Source organism: Biomphalaria glabrata, chromosome 5, assembly GCF_947242115.1.
Source record: "Biomphalaria glabrata chromosome 5, xgBioGlab47.1, whole genome shotgun sequence".
NCBI classification, from domain to species: domain Eukaryota; kingdom Metazoa; phylum Mollusca; class Gastropoda; family Planorbidae; genus Biomphalaria; species Biomphalaria glabrata.
In genome coordinates, this window is record NC_074715.1 from 12,046,378 (window position 1) to 12,059,772 (window position 13,395).

The following is a 13,395-nucleotide window of genomic DNA, read 5'->3' on the forward strand; positions in this document are numbered from 1 at the left end:
ATATATTCTATTAAAGAGATGTGGAATCGACGGCAATGATATCCAACGCAAATATCGGGTTCGGGTTACATTCGTGAGTAGGATGGCATGTGAACAGTAAATATAAGACGAGGTTTAGATTCCGCTTTAGAGGGAAAGGGAGGGGGGCGTCTTTGTTCAGGGCTATGGGTGTAATGGTCAGTATCAGTAAGCTATCGACAACCACTATGACTAGCCGCTGATGAGAATCATTTAGTGAACGTTAGTGATGGTGATAGTAAAAAAAAAAATAAATGGTATGTAGGATCCCAACAAAGAAATAGGAGTTGAAACAAATGAACATTTTTTTTAAAGTCAAACAAGTTACGCATTCTTTGAATATTCAGTTACAACATGATTAGAAATAAGACATGTAAATTCTCAAAGAAACAGGGAGAGAGAGAGAGAGAGAGAGAGAGAGAATGAGAGAGAGAGAGAGAGTGAAGCTTGAAAAGACAAAGAAATGGGAGAAGGTCGAACGTTAAAATATAACATCTATTTCTCATGTGATGATATGACACTCAAGAAAACATGCAGTAGAAGAGACAGGGCCGGATTCACAACGGTGAAAGACAATGTAACCGCACAGAGCCTCTACATTTCAAAAATATAAAATAGTTAACATAATATGACTTCCTTTTAAATGTATCATTATATATATATATACATGTAGTTCGTCCATCGTGGTTCGATATTGATCATTCTGTCATCCAGGGGGCAGCAAAATTATCAATCAATAATTATTAAGTGTAACTATATTGAAGATTGAAGAAGATGAGGGTCTCTACTAAAATCCAGATCAGGGCCACCACTTACTAAAATACATCTCTAAGAATAGACAGTGTAGAATAGACAATGTAGAACAGTCGTCATAAAATAGACACCGTAGAATGGACACGTTTACTAGACACTCTAGAATAGACACTCTAGAATAGACGCTGTAAATTAAACGCTGCAGTAAAAAAAATTAACAGCAGAAAGATGAAATGGAAAAGATATTCTAGCATAGACACCGTAGAAAAGACTTAGTTGAATGCAATCCTAGAAAAGACCCTATCGGCACTATGAAGGCCGGGCAATCCTAGAAAAGACCCTATCGGCACTATGAAGGCCATGTTGAATTTTAACTTCAAAAGCTATGTTCGTCGTTTATATATGTTTAGGTACATTTTATTTATTTTTTTTAAAATAATTAAAGTAAGTTTCCCTTTTCAGACCTTGTGATATATTGTGCAGATGACGTAAAGGTCATCTGCTTCTATGGCCCATGGTTAACGAGGGTGTCATGTGGCCAGCACAACTCATTAGAACTAGGTGGACTCAGAGGCGCCCTAAAGATCCCGAAAATAAAATTCCCAGTCTTCACCAGGATTCAAACCCGAGACTCCTTCGTTTTGGAATCCAAGCACTTTACCAATCTGCCACCTTAAATACGAGTAGACTTAAAATAAACAAATACAGACATATAATGAAATATTGAAATGTTACATCCATACATGAAGAACGTTAAAACACCACTGCAAAGAAAAAAAAAGTGATCTACCTTTTCATTCAGGTAAGTTTATCTAGTAATAAACCAAGAATCGCGTTTCCTGCTAATGAAAAGATAAATAAATACAGAACTAATATCTCGCAATACTGAAATCCTGGCGACCCACTAATTAAAGGCTTACCTATTTAAATTTCAACTCCATATTACATTGAGCAGGACGGTGGAGGGGGGGGGAAGAAGAGGGAGTAAGGGGCGGGTAGAGAGAGAGGAGAAGCTCCCCCGAGCTCTGCCCGACAGAGATATTGAATATAAGAACCGAGTAACAGATGCCATTTATCATTAAGAGTCCATGGATATATTCCCAATATTGTAAGCTTAGCCAGGGTGTCTGGTGTCACCACATCTAGGGTTACCTGCCACACGTGGCAGGGGCGCCTCGAAAAAGGAGGGGTGGGGGGAAGAATGGGAAGATCGAGGTGGTGGAGTAAACGGGAGGGGGGGGGGGAGAGAACAGGGAGCTTAAGTCAGCGAGAAATGTAGGTTTGTGTTCGCCGGTGTGTGTGTTGTAATTTGCTATGTCGTTTTTAAATATAGAATTACCCCCTTTATTTTTTTTAATTTGTGTTGTCATTAAACATAATGAGATGTAAGATATTCAGCTAATTAAAATGAGATTTCACAAACCATGGATCTGTTACACTTTAAATTTCAATTGGATTTTTTTTTTAAACAATTACTAAATAAAACTTTACAAGTAAACACAGAGAGAGAGAGAGAGAGAGAGAGAGGAGGAGGAGAAGGAAAGGGAGAGAGGCAGCAAGGGTGAGAGTTGGGGGAGGGAGAGATAGAGAGAGGCAGAAAGGACGAGAGAGGAGGGTAGAGAGAGTCAGAAAGGGGGAGAGAGAGAGAGTCAGAAAGGGCGAGAGAGGGGCAGAAAGGGGGAGGGAGAGGCAGAGAGAGTCAGAAAGGACGAGAGAGGAGGGAGAGAGAGAAAGGAGGGTGAAGGAGAGAGAGAGAGGATCTAGATGTAGTGTAAACAAAAAGAAGGATGATGTGACTGGTGGATGCAGACAGTACAGTGGTACACCCTGCTAACGAGGCCCAGTCCTAGACTGTCAAGTCAATGTGACAAATCTCCCCAGCATGGCACAACACCGGACAATAAATTGTCTCGTGATTGTGACAAACGATGTCGCTCATGTTCCCCACGATGTTATCTCCTAATACTTCAGCCCCCCGTTCCCGCCTGATGTGACACCTTTTCTAGCCCCACCAACCAACCTCTCCATATCTGTTCCCCAAAAATCCTCCAAAAAGTAATGAGCTTTGACCTACAGCAAAGTAACGCAACGGACGAAATGTCCCTAACCCTCCTTTTGTACGGCACAGGATGACAGTGGTAGGAATCGAACCTTAGACTTCTGTCCCAATGTGTTGAAAGTGCAAAGAACTAAAACAAAAACAAAAAAAACAAAAAAAAATACCGAAAATGAACAATAAACTAATACTAGAAGAGATTTTCATATATGGCGTAAAGGATATATTTAGTAAGCTTTTTGGTGTATACGGTGGTTCAAAAAATTGAAGTCTTCATATGTTCTAGTATGTACCACTATTAAATTATTTTTCTTTTTCGATTTTTTAGAACTATGGAATCAACTTTTCTTAGCTCGTTCAGTTGTTGCATAAATTAATTTTAATATGGAGGAAGCTTTAAACGTTCATTCCATACGACTTATTTATCAACAAATGGGCAAGTAACTAGCGCTAGCAGTGGAGATTTGATACGAGGATCAACTGCCACACAGCGCGATTGAGTGTCACAATATTCTCGCTCCATTCTTTAGTATTTAGTTGGCAACCAAGAAGTTCAATGGAGCGTCCTTGACATTGGTTAGTTTTTGGTGAAAATAAAAATCAACAAGACAAAAGTATGACGACATTCTATCAAATGAGTGTAAGAGGCTTCATGGCCAGCATTGTCATAAATGTATCCCAGGCAACGCTTCTCGGGGGCGCGGTAAAGCGCTTGGCTTCCGAACCGGAGATCCCGGGTTCGAATCCTGATGAAGACTGGGATTTTTAATTTCGCGATCTATGGGCGCCTCTGAGTCCACCCAGTTCTAATGGGTAACTGACATTAGTTGGGGAAAAGTAAAGGCGGTTGGTCGTTGTGCTGGCCACATGACATCCTCGTTAACCGTAGGCCACAGAAACAGAAGACCTTTACATCATCTGCCCTATAGATCACAAAGTCTGGAAGGGGAACTTTACAACGCTTCTCAACCTAAACGAGGCACTGGGAAACGAGTATTACTGTAGAGAAGGTGTTCATGCAGGTCGATAGAGGGGAGCCTCTGCCGTGGGCCTGGAGTTTCAAGAGTCTTCGATCTAGACCAGTCGTTATAGAAGGCCTGAACACTGGCCTGCGTGTTATGGAGTGAGTGTGTTTCTATGGTGACGGTGGGAAGAGGTTAGCGATTGGTTGTGAATGATGCAACATAGGTGGCATTGTCGTCATTTGGTCAGAGTTAGGACAGACGACTCCAGAACGTAAGACTGAAAGGTTGTGTTTTTGTAGTGAGTTAGAGAATATTATTACTTAAGTCTGCTACAGTTATTTTGTCTCATTTCAACGCCATTTCGTTTACATTACAAATAAAGTGTTGTGTTATTTAGAATTGTTCGCAAAATGACGTTATTCAAGTTATTTTAAGTTTTATTGGTTAAGATACATAACAGTTTAGTTGTCTACCAGCAGTTTGGTGCTACAAGTCAACGATCGGTAACAACAATGCGACGGTGCAACCTACTTCCTGTCTCACTACGACTTCTCTCCACGTGGTGCGCTACTTCCTGTCTGACTACGACTTCTCTCCACGTGGTGCGAACTAAAGCCATGTCTTCCCCCAAGCATTTATGTCTATGTCGCCAGACAACAGACAAGCAATTACCAGTGGGGTCTACCTTGAGCGCTAGCGTGGTCAAACCTTCTGGACAGTGAAACATAGGTGGGTAACAAATTCTATTAAAAAAACAAGAGTTTTTAATGTGAACAAAAAATCGGACTATTGTAATCTAACACCGCAATTTTGAGATACTCAGTACCACCTGACAACGCTATGCGGACCCCTGACACTTTTGGTCGCAATATAATTCAACCGAAGTTCATACTCTTGTTAGAAGAGAGCTCTTACATCGAGGCGGAGTATACTATAACAGCAGATGCAAATTTTCATAAAGGGAATAAACTAGCACACTTTACTGATCTTGACTAAAACGAAACATTTCTTAATCATTTCAAAGTCTCTCATTAGAATAGATGACGAGTTGTCTACTCCCATGGCAGTAATAGTCCATCGAAAAATGAACTATACTGCCCTGGAAAAAAAATGGTGGTGGGGGGCGAGCGGCCCCGGGTAGCCACAAATGCTAATCTATACGATGCTGTTAAACGTGATCCCGCTTTATGAAACCTGAATAAACTATTGGATAGCGCCCCCCCCCTCCCCTTTCCGCCGGGGGATGGTGGTCGGTTAAAGGATTATATAGACAAGATGCAAAGAGGTGAGGGTGTTAAAGCACACAGTCAAATGACGTATTCACTCTCACTTTAGGCAGTTACACGACACACAGATCACGTGATCTTCACAGGTAGATACTAGACTAAAACTCATGGCTCACTTTTGGTTTTTAGAGCAAATGAACAAATAATTTGGTTTAAAGCACGCGTCGCTTCCAGAAAGAAGTCGCTTCGTACATTAAAAAATAGATAATTATAAGAACTAGTCTAATATACTCATGAATCCTAAAAAAAAAAAAATCGTCGACCCCTAAACACTACACAAAAATATCCTGAAACTATTTGTAGTATTGTAAAGTAGTTATGGGGAGTATGGTTGTTGTTGTTGTTTTTTCAAACCTAATATGTATGATATAAATGTTGTGAATAGGAAGGTAATTACTTCTAAGATGAATTGTTCCTATTTTGAAAACCAGATCTAGAACGATCAATTTAAATTGTAAAATCTAGAATAATAAGGATCCAAATATTTACATCCAATATTGTCGAAATGGCGACATATTTTGTTATCTCCATGGAAACTAAAAGGAAATAAGCTTTATTTCATAGATATGCGTGAATATATAGTTCTATGATTAATAGCTTCTTCTATATAAAATCCGCAACAAGGAATAGTATTTATTTTTAGACTTTGAAAACTAAAAACATTACTTTTGTGAGACAGAAAGGCGATTTCCAAGATTCATCAGGCGATTCCATTACAGCTTGAACTAGAGTTACGTACATGAAGATCTGTCGTGGAGTTTGGCTCTTTTCTAGTCTATAATAAATTATATATATATATATATATATATATATATATATATATATATATATATATATATATATATATATATATATATATATATATATGTTTGTGATTCAAATTGAGTGTGCAAGAACCTGCCAACTAATAGAAACGTACACTTTCTGTACACCGCACGTAGCCAACTCTAGTTATTAAGGCGAATGTTCCGCTAATTGGCCTCCGTGCACAAGAAGGCAACAATTACTCAGCGGGTGCCCACGGGTTCCGCCGTTAGCCAACCGATGCCAGCACGGTCAGAGACATTATACCAAACAACAGAAGTCGTCCACGGCAGTGACCTGGCCTACTCGTGTCAACACTGACACGTCAGTGACACGCTCCGACAGGGCGGGCCGGGCAAGGTGACATTAGTTGGAAAGACCACCTTCCCTCCCTTCCCCCTCATAGCATGTTTTATTTTAAATATGAGACAATGCTCGCCCGCCACCCGTACGCAGCCCACAAGCATTTGCTTTACAGAGCAAGATGACAAAAGTCATAAATTATTGACACTGATACTCAATACATGGACACGAGTGGGACAATACGATGAAGAAATAGCACAGACTTACACGTCGCTACACATTACTTATAGATCATATTGACGCCGCGAAGCAAACAATGAAGCCACACGGTACCGTATCCTACGCTGTGCTCAAAGTGGATTCACGTAATAAAACGAGGCAGTGGTCGCTACTAATAATGGAAGTTGTTGTTTTTTTTTTGACATAATTTAGTGAGCCCATCTGGCATGCGAGCAGTATGACATCATTTCTCTCTTTAAAGTCAGGAAAGCTAAAAATAGTCCAGAAGGTTCAAATCTGGTTACTTCCCTTTTTTACAGACAGTTCAAATATTTATATTTAAAAAAAAAAGTAGTCTAGTAAGCTACATACAATGGGTGGGGGTCGAATCCTAGTGGGTTCACGTGTGATTATTTCTCTCGAAAGTAAGAAAAATGAAGTCGTTATGTCAATGTGATGACGACACACGCTCCCTACTAGACTGAGGGTGATACATTTATTTATATTTTGAAACTGGTTATGTTTTTAAAATGATCTCAAAGTCGGAAGGGTTGCGTGAAAGGAGCGGATGTCCACTAAAGAGTTTCTCTCGTAGGTACGGGCAGATAGACAGGGCTGTTTATGGTCCATAACAACGGGCTTGGACGCGGACCCAACGTTGTCTTGATACGTCCAGCCTATTCCGTTCAGCGAATTCCCGGGCTAAGCCCTAATGTTGCGTCACTAGATCTACACCTAGAGTCACAACAAAGTAGTGGCTGTAGTAGCGCTGACACTATTCATCTACTCTAATTCACAGTTACGATGATTATTTGTATATATGCAATAAATAAACTTCTTTGTGCAGTCAGCGATTGTGATCAAATCGGCACAGGTCATGTCGGTCATGTCGTGCCTTTTAATCTTTCAAGGACTCCTCTTAATCAGTAAATGCAAACATGACAATAAAAAAAACTAACTTGTATTAGAAGTATTAAAGTCAGCGTATTTATCACTCAAATATTAACAATTCTAGTTACTAACATAATACCAATTTGTTCTAATTATATGTATCGGTACTTTTCCCCTAAATTAGCTCTCTTTGACTGTGTGTTAGGAAACCTTCATGAGCTTTGAGTAGTAGGCATTTCACTTAAGCTGTGATCTGGTTCAAAGGTCTGGCAAAAGACTTCACAATGATCTTGAGCCTACGCCTACGGACGCTAGAGTTCCATTACTATAATTATCGTTCAGAGTTCACCAACGATCTGGCAAACATTCTAAGATAGCATCAACTGCTTTGGATCGAGCCAATCGTTTGTACTGCGACAATGTCACACACAAACTGACGTCTCTCATGATCGTTTTAAAACAATGAAAAAAACAAAAACAACACACGATTGTCAAAATCGAAAACCGACAGCCAAAAAATATTGTCAATGGTAGAAGTTAATTTTCATCATTACCCCCCCCCTCCCCCAAGTGGATTGGGTCTTGGGTTAGTTCACAAAGACGGGGGGGGGGGGGGGCAAGGGGGGTGCGTGCCGATTAACTCCCCTCGCCCCACTTTCCCCACAAGGCATTACAGAAGTGTGGAACGTGTGGAGATGGAAGGGCAGAGGAATCACTCTGACTAATCTTGAGAGTCCTGGTGACAAACGGTTCTTGGTGGTGGTGGGTTGCGCGTGAGGGAGGAAAGGGGGGGGGGTCACACAGCGTCCCACAGTTCGAGCGTCTGCCTTTGTCCAGAACAATTAGTGTCTTTTGTAATCATGTGCTCCGAGTCTCAGGGGAGGCGACTCACTTCTTCGCGGTGACATTATATTCCGACGCCGCTCATTATCAAAAGGCAAAAAAAGAAAAAAAAAGTGTTTTCCGTTTATCAAATTAACGAAATAAAAGAAAGCAAAAAAGTTCTATTGTTTTTAGAACAAAGTTTTGTAAGCATCGAACTCATTTTCTCTTCTAATTTCTGAGATCTAAACGGGACGGACGGACAGACGGACGGACAGACAGGCCACACAAAATTAATAGCGTCTTTTTCCCTTTCGGGGGCCGCTAAAAAAAAAAGTGTTTTCCTTTTATTCAATGTGCGAAACAAAAGAAAGCAACAAGTTCTATTAGTTTTTTAGAACAACGTTATGTTAGCATCGAACTCAATGATCACTGCCTCTTGAGCTCATCTCCAATGCGAACGATATCAGCATCATCTACTGCTCAATGGAGGCTCCATCGTGAAAGTGACTTATTTTGGTAAAACAAAAAGTTGGATCGGCTCGTTCCAAGAAAAAGGAGAAGGGGCATATTGCAGACGAGTCTTCCCACGCGAGTAATGACATTTCAAAAGACTTTTCAGATGTACGCACGAGGGAATCCTTACCGTGAACGAGGGAAATCATTCTGGAGAGATCAGATAGAAACAAATGGAGATGAGCAAAAAAAATAAAAATAAAATATGAGATTTGTTTCGTTTAAGTCTCGATGTGTGTGTAAGTTTTTAATATGAACTTTTAAAAATACTTATCATAAACTAATTCAGTTTTTTTTTAAAAACCTCAATTGAAATGGCATACATTAGTTTGAATCAATCAAGTAATTATTTTTTTTAATTGATCTAGACTAACAATAATAAATTTGAAAACTTTAAATTATTTTAGTCTGGCGCAAATTTCATGCATAGAGCATGCTCAATGCGCTATGGTCCAATCACATTCATGGACCAGTATTTGGGAGTTTAACCTGCTGCCTTTTGAAAAGCGATTTTAAAAAAAGAAACGTTTCCCGAGTGTGAACTCGAACCTCCATGATAAAAGGCCGACATGTTTGCCACTGAGCTATTCAAGTACTTATAAAAATTAAGTTTATAGTAAGTTTAAAATTGTTAGCGAAAGACATAAGTCTGTACACAAGGCTTATCTCCCATTAGCTTAGTACATTTTATATATGAAACAGAACCAATTAAGTACGTCTAAGTAATCAACTAATTGGTTAATTTTTGTATTGATTTGCGTGTTGACATGAAGAATGAAAAATTGTGCAAAGTTTCAACTTGATCCGAGAATGGGAAGTGAGAGAAATGGCGTACACAAGAGTGTTACTATACAGACAGACAGACCAAGTGACATGATATAAGATTGGTTTTAAAAAGAAGGCTGTCAAATAAGTATTGGCTACAATAGTAGGGTCGGTGATGTAGCAGTTCGGGAGCTTAGGTTGCTGCTAAAATGGTCGGTAATGTAGCAGTGCTGTTACATCTGCTCCTATCCCGAAAACCTTTTGACATTGACATCATTTTAAAAACGTAAACATTGCTAAAATATAAACAAATAAATCACCCCCACGTTTGATAGGGAACGTGTCGCCATCACAGCGACCTACCGACTTCATTTTTCTTAGTTTCCAGAGAACAAACCAGGGTTCGACCCCCCACCCCTCAACTGACATGTTGACCACCCCGCTCCTTACGTCTTCAACAGTAAACTCTTATCTTGGTCATCAGTTCTGTCGGGTGTGGCACACGTACAAGGGAGAAGGAAAGACACACACAAAAGGGAGGGGGTGGGAGCGCGCTAGCGGTTGAGTGGAAATGTCAGATTAAGACGATAAATTGAGGGCGGTGCTGCTAAGGAAGGCGATTTTTTTTCTTTTTGGAGGGAGCACTGTGTTGATAGCTGCCGGACATGGCTGGACAGTGGGAACTGAACAAACAAGTTTATTACTAAGCTTATAAAAGATGAGGATTTTCTTAAGACTCCTTCAAGAAAACAGATGCAATGCTTCTTGTGGCCCTTTCGCTGCTACAGATCTGCTGGGGGGAGGTGGGATATCGGCAATTCGCATTCGAATGATGGACCAACCTGTCGACAGGGCTAAACGAAAACGTCAAAACCAGACAGAAATCTTTTCCAGTAAGCATGAAACAGCGTGAATGTGCGATTACAATCATCTTAAAAAAATGCAAGACAACAAGGGATAAACTCCAAGGCGGCCCGAGTGGGTCCGTTGTTTTGTTAGCAAAAGTATGTCAACGTGCTGATTGAAATTAGATTTCAAAATCTGAAGACGTCCTCATTGCCTTTTTATAGAAGTTATAGTTAATTAAAAGTAAATAAATAAACCTTTATGTGAAGCCATCAGAATTAATGAATTTAAAATATCACTAACCTGAAGATAAACAGGTATTCGTTTTGTTGTTGTATTTTTTAAACAGCTGTATCAAACATGTTTTAATGTTTTATTATTTTATAATAATCAAATAACCTTTCAGATCACATGCCTGTTGTTATTCATTTATAGATGAAATAGGAAATAGTTACAATGTCTATGAGTATATATATATATAAATAATTATTTTGTTTTTAGTAGAGAACTATACACTTTCCGGAAAAGTAATAGTATCTGAATCCTCTTGGAATACATAACTTGGAATACATAACTTGTATATTTTAATTACATGTTTTGATACTTAATAAAGTTCCATACATATAAATGTTGTTTTAGTAGATGTAATTAGATGTACTTAATTTAAAATTGTGATTTCTTCGAATAAAAAATGGTTTGCAAATTTAATTAAAATAATTTTTAAAAAGTTCACTTTCCGAAGAATATAAAGTAGCCGTCGCACTTTTTTAACAACACGCTAAACGGCTACAGACTATGTCAAAATCGCTTTTTTTCAAAAATGCTTTTTTTTCACATCTAAACAGTAAGACTTAGGGACAGTCATACTACACAAATTTATTAGCGGATTTTACCATTACGCGCCCCGCTAAAACACTAATCTATGTATTCTATAAAAACCTAAAGAGTAGGAAATGCACACAAAGCTATGGGGTGAAGAGATGACAGAAATCCAGAGGAACTGGTCTTTAAACTCAAGTCGTATTTAAAAAGCCCAAGGGTACAAAACGCTGTTTTGAGCTTCGAGTGCAAGACGCCTGGGACAGCTCCCCAGACTTGAGCTAATCGTACGATCAAAAAAAATGACTATAACCTGCAGCCGCGACCTCGGTATGCTCTACTAAGACCATCCTTACCACCACAACCCCTTCCCTTTTTTTTTTTCTTCTTCTTCTTCCTCTAACCCTTTCTGCTTCCAATGCCAAGAGAGAAAAAGAAAATTCCATCATCGTCCCAAGCATTCTCTCAACTTCAATGTTTAGTCAGCGCACGGCGTAAAAAATGTCAAATTTGGCCGAGGAGAGTGAAGAGAATTGCCTGTAGCAATTTGTTGGAAGGCTTCTTGTGCAGGTAGCGAGGAAGGGGGGGGAGATATCAGGGGGCCAGGGGGGGAGTAGTCTGGCAAAACATGGGGACCAGAGAGATGAAAGTTTCTCTCCCCCCCCCCCTCTTTAGCTTGTTTGTTTATTTTGCCCTCGTGGCGCCGAGGGTAGCGCGATGGAAGTGCGGGGTAAATGGGGGGGGGATGGAGAAAAGGACTGTATCTAGGAAGAGGATCAGAAAAAAAAAAAAGAAGGAGGGGAGGGGGGTGTGAGTCGACCAAACATACATGGGGGTCAAAGAAGATTTGGTAAGAGTAGGGAAGTGTTTGAAGAGACAACGGTTCAGCCCTAACACCATCATCTACTGCTCAATGGATGCTCAATCGTGAAAGTGCCTTATTAAAGGAGAAAAAAAAAAGATTGGTCCGTTGGAAGGGAAAGGGGAGGGAGGATATTGGGGGGTGGGGAGAGGTTATAGTGCAGACGAGTCTTCACACGCGAGTAATGACATTTCAAAAGACTTTTCAGATGTACGCACGAGGGAATCCTTACCGTGAACGAGGCAAATCATTCTGGAGAGATCAGATAGAAACAAACAGTTCTACACGAAGAGTAAAAAAAAAAAAAAACATGAGATTTGTTTCGTTACAGTCTGGACAGCAACACAAGTTTTTAATATGGACTTTTTTTTTAAAAAACTTAATCCTTGCTACTTTAGGTTGACCGCACTTGCTGGGTTGATAGTGAAAACATAACAGATCTAGTTTTATAAGCTTAATACACCAAGCTACAAAGTGAACAACTTTCTTTCTCTGAAAAAAGAAAAGTATTTTACAATGTTTGGAGCTTTGAACACAATAGATGAGTAGATCCTTCCATGGCAAGGCTTAACGCCACAAGAACAGTAAATGTTGCATGTTTGACGGCCGAAGAATGTATGCACTGGTATGGCCAGGTAGGTCTAGGTGTAGATGTATAGTAGAAGAAACAACGCCAGTCCATTCCTGTCATTGAAAGAGATTCTATTCAAGGCAAAACACAGAGAGGAATGGAGAAAGACGGTCACAGATCATGTGTGATGCCCCAACAGTTTAATAGACTAAGGACTAGGTTAAGTTGAAGGTGAAGTAAGAATACCAATCAACTGACCAGGGCCTGTACAAAACTGAGACTCAGGATATAAGACAAGGGCAAGTTCATCGTTACTATCAACTATGGTAGCCATCTTATATATATCTTATATATATCTTATATATATGGTATATATATATTACTTTTTTCAAAGCTTATATCAACTCACTCTGTCTGTTTGTCTGTCTGTCTAGTAAAAACGTTTGTACGCGTTGTTTCTCCCACACCCATTGTCGGATACAGTTAAAACTTTGCACAATTATTCATTGGCATAAACAAGACAGAATTCACTAAAAAAACAAAAAATTATTGAATAGTCAATTAATTACGGATAATTAATTATTTCGTATGATGCCAACAAGTGAAATTAATTTTTCAGTATACACAAATACAGTTAAATATGTAGGGTTTCGTCCGTTATTCCCCACACGCACATTCTCAGTTGGAACTTTAAACAATTATTTTTGCTTGTTATTTGTTACAGTAGAAGTTAGCCAGAAGTAAAGCTGGGTTGGACAGCATAAGGATAATTTTTCCTAGCCTAAAACTGGCGCTCTGAAAAAAAGTCAATAAGAAGAAATTGATAGCTAATAGCCTTCCTTATATCCTGAGTATCAAGTAGTGTACATGTTTCTTTTTGCCTGAAATATATCTATCTA

The 13,395-nt window shown here is 39.4% G+C and overlaps 1 protein-coding gene across 2 annotated transcripts in view; it reads right to left on the reverse strand.

The window, feature by feature from the left end:
- LOC106074154 (eyes absent homolog 1-like) overlaps window positions 1-13,395 on the reverse strand; it is a 164,177-nt gene that overhangs the window by 111,197 nt on the left and 39,585 nt on the right. Inside the window, exon 1 of one of the 2 annotated variants that reach the window (XM_056031212.1) lies at window positions 1,562-1,695. The exons of the other annotated variant lie outside the window; for it this stretch is intronic. The gene's annotated coding sequence lies outside the window, so the exon portion shown is untranslated. Of the gene's footprint in view, window positions 1-1,561; window positions 1,696-13,395 lie in introns of those variants that run through there. 2 annotated transcript variants of the gene reach the window in all.